The sequence below is a fragment of the Montipora capricornis genome, chromosome 12 (genome assembly GCF_036669925.1).
Source record: "Montipora capricornis isolate CH-2021 chromosome 12, ASM3666992v2, whole genome shotgun sequence".
NCBI classification, from domain to species: domain Eukaryota; kingdom Metazoa; phylum Cnidaria; class Anthozoa; order Scleractinia; family Acroporidae; genus Montipora; species Montipora capricornis.
The window spans coordinates 28,759,938-28,767,308 of record NC_090894.1 but is presented as its reverse complement, the minus strand read 5'-3'; the positions used below and the strand labels follow the sequence as shown (position 1 = coordinate 28,767,308).

The 7,371-nt window shown below is 41.8% G+C and overlaps 1 pseudogene; it reads right to left on the bottom strand.

The window, feature by feature from the left end:
- Positions 1 to 4,159: 4,159 nt before the first annotated feature.
- Positions 4,160 to 7,371, bottom strand: part of LOC138025611 (V-type proton ATPase subunit D-like) — a 9,669-nt pseudogene continuing 6,457 nt past the window's right edge.

The following is a 7,371-nucleotide window of genomic DNA, read 5'->3' as shown; positions in this document are numbered from 1 at the left end:
AAATGATATATTGGGCACGTCGGCCAGCCAAGCTACCGTGCCATTTATTCAGCATTGGAATGGGTACGAAAACATTTACACATCAACTCTATTATAAAGAGAAGAGCAATTCATAAGAGCCGGACACGAACACCCTTTAATCCAGGAAGTGGAAAACACCGGGGAATGGTACCCCCGACCAAGGCAGCGGTGCGACCATTGGGGTTCTAGGGGTTTGGTTTATTGAAAAAAAAAACACTATTTACAATGTAAATGAAAGCTATCGTATACATCTTAACGGAGGCATGAGACTTTCATGATTTCCGCGTGATATAACAATAAACGAAGCTGGAGTTGTGTACACGGCGAAGGCTGAGCTGACCGTACAGTGCCCGGCTCGCACTTTTACAAACCGCGATCACTTGGCACTCCAAGCGCTTGCCACTCTCAACCAGGCCTCTGCTACGTGCCGGAAAAATAGCAATTTAGGCTGATAAGGATTATCACAAGTTACATTTTTCATTAGGCAGGAACGATCTTTATTCGCGAGGATCGCAACCTTGGTTATGAGGGTAATTCGACGGAGTAAAGCTCCAATTGATATTGTGCCCACCACAAGGACGGACTACAATAGGACGTTTTCAACCGACCTCTAGGGACACCAATAACAATAGAGAGATGTATGACTTCTGGTGGACGAACAAAAGAAGCTAATGAAAGATCTTTTGTTTTCGTCCACTAGCATGGCGGCGATGACGTCACGTGAAAACCTCCTATACTCAGAATTCTATAAATAAAGAAAATGATTCATGAATTTCAGTGAAAAGCCGTAAATTAACAACAATTATAATTACAAACCACGCACATAATAATGCGAGATGTCCAATTTTTTTTAATCTGCAATTTAAGTAAATAATATATTATTTTTTGCAATTAAAACTGAAAGGAAATAACAGTAGTACCAAGAGAAAATGAGGGGACAGAGAAGGAGGCTCCCGGTCCAGCCCTTGGGATATGTCATGTCCACGAAAGTTATTTTTAGACGAGCGGAAGTCTTACGAGACGTCCGCATGCAGGCCAACCTCGGTCCGATGTTTGAAAGAAAATATATATTCATCAGCCTTCCAAGTGCGCCATCATTTTCTCTTTTCACTAAGAACCTGAGAGCGAGGCAAGACTGCATGCGGACATCTCAGAAGACAGACTTCCGCTAGAACAAAGACGTCCGCTCGTCTAAAAATAACTTTCGTGGACATAACATATCCCGGCGAATGCCCTGAACCTCCCTCTCTGTCCCCTCATCTTCTCTTGGTAGTACCCGACAAGAAAAAAAAATAATTTTCTCGATTCGGGCAAATAACACGGGGGTTTTATTTGGAAGGACAAATGATAGAAATATATAATCTTTATTAAATCTGATTTCAACATTATTTCAATGCACTGTCGTTGCCGGCTCAGAGTTTTCAAGATTAATTAACTAAACCTGTTTTTTCGCTTTTTTGCAATGGGGAAGTTACAGGCTTTCATTCAAGTTGTAGTTTTACCTCTAAATACTACCCTGCCACTAATTTGCATAAGAATATCATCCATTGTTTTCTGCATCGTTCTCCAAACGAGAAAAAAAGGGTTGTATACAGCAGTCACTACGTTCGTTGTTTTGAGAACTTTTATTTGATTCAAGCGGAAGCTAAGTGAGCGCTCACTTCATTGATCAGTTCATTGATTGTTTGCGACCGCACCTGACTTCTGCGCCAGCGAGGGAAATAAATGGACCATTTCCAAGTTGCAGTTTGTCTCGGTCACGAAGTGAATCTTTTTTGCTCAACCATTGAAAGGGAAATGACGTTGATTTACATAAGAACACGGAACTCATTTTCGTTGGAATGATTGTGCACCAGGACTCGTTTTGAAACTGAGGCATGCAATAACTTCGTATCCCGGATCCCATTAATTTTTGGCCCAAATTTCCTGTATCCCGTTAATTCGCTTGAGTTGTATCCCTATAATGCTATCTATACAACGCGATCCTGTATCCCGATAACCCCTGACAGGGCCTCATAACTTAATGTTTAAATACAGGAGTTAGAATATAACAACGCTGGTGTTCTATGTTCATTTACATTGTAAAAGGCGTTTTTCAATGAAAAAATACCCTAGAACACCAAGGGTCGCCCCACTGCCTTGGTCAGGGGTACACGTTCCCTGGTTTTTGCCACCAGCTGGTTTTTGGTTGTTTTCATGTGAGGCTCTGCTACATTGCTCCTCTCTTCATAACAGAGTTGATGTTTAAATGTTTTTGTACCTATTCCAATGCACGGTAGCTTGGCTGGCCAAAGCGCTCAGTGACCGGTTGAGTAATGGTGGCAAATGTTTGATTTTGAGATTGGCCTTGGTAACAAGGTTTATTATGCCTGAATTATTATCATATTGACGCAATTACGAATAATTAATAATAATAATGTATTGATTTCTATAGCGCATTACCATGACGCAATGATCTAATGCGCTTTACAATCTTACACTATCAAAAAGAATTACATGCATAGTAATATTTACAATAAATAGTAAAAATAATAGCCTAATATCCTAACAATAAAAAGAATTATTCTAAAAATCCTTGTTTAAAGAGATGGGCCTTGAGATCTGATTTAAAACTATAGATACTAACACAGTTCCTAATAGTAGCCGGTACATCGTTGCAAAGTTTCGGTGCCGCTACCTCAAAGGAGCGGTCACCGAGTGTCTTATAGGTCCTGCGAGATGTATGTAATCCGTCAAGGATGATGCCTTCCTGGCTACGTAAATTATATCTCCCCTGAGACCGGATACGTACAAGGCAGCTAATGTATTCTGGAGCCAGCCCGTGGATAGCTTTAAAAGCTATCAATAATATCTTGAATATTATGCAGTAATGGACAGGCAGCCAGTGTAATTGTCTTAACAATGGTTATGTGGCAAAACCTAGACTCTTTAAATATTAAGTGGGCTGGCGCGTTCTGTACCCTTTGCAGCTTAGCGGTCTGATAGGCGGGAAGACCGTACAGAAGGCTATTACAATAGTCTACTTTACTCGTAACAAACGCGTGAATAAGTGTTTCTGTGGCTTCGCGTGATAGAAACTTCCTTATCTGCCTAATGTTATGAAGGTGGAAAAATGCTGCGCTACAGGTCTTAGTAACATGCATGGCCATAGTAAAGTTCTTATCAAGATATGAACCTAAGTTCCTCACAGATGTGGAGGCAGCAACCGTCGCATCGCCAGCCCTCAGATGGCTGATATTAGTTTTGCTAAGTTGTTGGCGCGTTCCTAACACTAAAAGTTCTGTTTTCCCCTCATTAAGCATGAGACTATGTTGGCGTGCCCAGGACTTTATATCTGCTACACAGTCCTGTATGACTTGAACTGCTTGCTCCTCGTTCACACAGCTTGAGGGACTGAAGGAAACGTACTCTTGGAAGTCATCAGCATAGGCATGCACCGCAACAGGGGCGTGGTTACTGACAATGTCAAATAGGCCACAGACGTATATATTAAACAGCAGAGGGCCTAGACAGGAACCCTGAGGAACTCCCGGGTTAGGTTGGTATGTCCGTGACCGTGTGCCATCCAGAATAATTCGCTGAGAGATAAGAGCCAAGCCACGCAAGGACAGTAACCCCTACCCCCCAGTTTAGAGCGGACCACTCTAAGAAGCATGCTGTGATTTACAGTGTCGAACGCGGCACTGAAATCAAGTAACACGAGTAGAGTGACCTGCTGACTGTTCATATTAAGTAGGATATCGTTTCGCACTTTTCAACAGTGCTGTCTCAGTGCTGTGGTGCTTTCGATAGGAGGACTGATATAAAGGGTACAATCCATTTTCAAGCATATGTTTCTCTAGCTGGGTGGAAGTGGCAGATTCAGTGAGCTTCGAAACATATGCCAGGTTACTCACGGGGCGCAAGTTTGCCTTCGTCTGGTCCAAACCCGCCTTTTTCAGAATGGGGTGTTACTAAAGCTTCCTTCCACTTCTAAGCGAAATGACCCGACTGAAGCGAGGTGTTGATCATAGCGGTCAGTACAGGAGTCAGCTCGTCAAGGTAATGAGTGACCAGAGTAGTTGGCATCGGATCCAGTAGGTAAGACTTTTGGCTGCGCGACAAATCAGACCTCTTACATCCTCTGGAGATAAGATGTTCAATTTTCGAGCGAGACAGAACAGTTACCATTTTCGAGAACGTCATCGTCGACTGCACCCGAATTACCATCTAGGGCAGCATGCATCCGTGAGACTTTGTCAGCAAAGAAATCCCCAACTTCATTAGCCAGGGAGACAACATCAGAGCCAGGTGGCACAGTGAATGACCTCGGCTGGGATAGAAGAGATTTGGTAGCCCTGAACAACTTTACCTGATTATCACTGTTGTCCATTATGAAGTCAGAAAAGTAGCATGACCTGGCCTGATTTAAAACCAGTGATGCGTAGTTCTTTGTGCGCTTAAAAGCGACAAAGTGTTCGTGAACACCAGACCTTATATGTTGACAACTGTGACCCGAAATTTCTCATACTTAATAACGCTCTCAAGGTATTCAAATGAAGGTTCGTCGCTACCACGCACACGACTGACTGATAGGTTATCCATTTAGAAGATAGCAAGACCACCCCCTCTTCGACCTATGCGAGGCTGGTCCAGCAGCGCGTAACAGGACGGGGTGGCCTGGTTGCTAGCCGCAACATCATCTGGTGTGAGCCAAGTTTCAGTCAGACAAATGACATCAGATTTCATATCACAAATAAGCTCCAGGAGATCAGCACTTTTAGGTCTAACCGAACGCACGTTTACCAGGCTGAGAGTCATAGGCGTGTGCAGCCGGTTGCGGGATACAGGGTACCGAGACAAGGTTTCCTGTGTTGCGACATGATCGGGAAACCCTGGGTCTTAGCGGCTTTTGTGCTGAACCGGTAGAGCGGGAAACATGGTCCCTTGGGGCGGGGTTGAGCTTGAATACCAGATCTCCCTCCAGGGGCACGTGGAATGTAGCCACGGTGTTTGGATAATATACGCATGGCTGGCAGTGTCGTCTAATGCCGGAACGTGTCAAGAAAGCAATCGTCGGTCTTCTTTTGTAGTCGATGCAAATTACGCTTGTTTTGCTGTAGGCCCATGAAGAGCTCGGCAACATATTCAAGTCGTATGGCGCTACATTTGTGTAAAATGCTCCAGAATTGGACCAGAAGTTACATCGTAGCCAGCTACAATTGCTCGCATAGTTTTCTCTGCGATGTACGACGTTGGAGAGGACGACAATTGCCAAAAACGCGCAGCATGTTAAAGCGTGTCTGCACAACATTTACCACATAATTGGACGAAGACGACCATGATTTCTGTTTCCGACTTTTGAACCCGACATTATTCTCAATATGAAAAGCAAAACCATCGATTTCAGTCCTCGAATAAACATAGTTTCGTTTTAGTCATTTGCACAGAATAAACTCTTAACTCCTTCACGCACTTCATTCATTCTCCATAAATAAATAGCTGGATTAAGAGATGAAGATAAGAAGCAAATCGATAGAGAAACATAAAACACTGCAATTCCTTCCAGGCAAGAAAGATTCTCGGCTCTGCTTAACAAAAAAGCCATCCCTACGACGACTGGAGTTAAAGTGACAGAAAATAAAGCAAAAATGTATAACATAGACTTGACAGACCTCTTGTATTTAGCCAAGTTTATTGCCGGTTGTCCAAAATTTTGAGAAGATTGGTTCTCTTGAACTTGTTGCTGGTGCTGACGAATGATTCGATAGAGTTTGTAGTAAGCAAATGACGTAATCAAGTAGCAGAGCAGTATAACCACAAAATTGATAATAGTTAAAGCCACACTTAACCATCCACGCCTCAAATACTGCACAACATTTGACACTACAAAAAAAGCTGGAACGACTAGTAATAAAGTGACTGCAAGGCAACGGCGGTGAGGTGTCATCATTAAGGACCGTCTGCTCATATGTAGCCAGCGTTCAATGGACAACAGTGTTATAAGAATTAATTCGACATTGGAAAAGAATTTTCCGCTCATGAGCCCAACATAAGTTATGATATAGGCATTTAAGTGTTTTTGAGTGTCTACTACACCTGACTCGTCAAGAAACAGAAAATAACAAAGAGCCAGTAATGGTTGAACAATGAGTCCTATGCAAAAATCACTGAACGCCAAACCACTAAGAAGAACGTATAGCCGCGTTCTCTGAAATGTCCTTTTCCAAATCGCTGCCAAAATCAATGCATTCCCCACCACTGTCACGGGGGACAAAATAAGGAAAACGATGCTGCTTGCGAAAATAATGGAAACATAAGTTTGTACTTCATCTCGGCCGCCTCAGCAAACAACAACGAAGGTCCAAGTTGTCCAATGAAAAACAACTTGTTTTGTTATACATGGCTACGGCTTAATGCTAAATCACGTTTTCTCACTTGACTTAAAAGCACAGCTGCTCGTTTGCATTGAAGAAAGATAATTCCTTTCGATTTTCGTTTCCTTTGAGTCAAAGCAGGGTTAACTGGCCAAATTTCAAGCTGAAGGCAGGCAGCGAAGACTTATCTCCTAACAGCTGACACGAGTACCACCGACGGAGTGCGGCAGCAAGCAGCAAAGTCTTTAGAATGGAGTTCCCAATGACTGAAGGGTATATTATATTTGATCTTTATGTGGAAATGCAGCATATTTATATATTTATTTATTTATTACAAAACCTGCTGATTTGCTTTAATCATATTTTTTAATTCCGGCCTTTTTTATCATGTACTTCAAATACAATTTTCTTGTAGAATTGTGTACCACTCTTGCAAAGTAATAAGTTATTTTAAGTTAAGAGGTACTCCGTCACGTCAGGAAAGGGATAAAATTACTGAAAGGTTCATTCTTGAAAAATAATTAAGTGCAGAGTCTAGGTAAGTATTTTAGAGTTAGAGTTAATAATCTTTCCTTTTTGTTTGCTTGTTTCAAATAAAAACCCCGATGTTTTGGGGAAGAAAATAAACATCATGCACTTGTTGTTTACTTTTTTATTACATCCGGCTTATAATGTAAATAATCCTTTATTACAAAGAAAAAATACTGTTAATTTTCAAATAAATTATTTATGCCAAGACACAGAAAAACTGGACATTTCCGTGTCTTGAATAAGACGGATATGCGGATCATCAATAATTGTATAGAAAATGCTTTAAACCGACTTTATGCCTGAAGTCAAGGAACTGCTCAACTTGCTCTCTGGGGTCGTGACTATTTCAAGAAGAATTCAGTAAAAATTTCACTAAAAGCATACTCTCAACCGCTATTTCTCAAATCTTTTACTTTAAGGACCACCAACAAGAAGAAAGACATCAAAAGCAAGTGGTATTAAA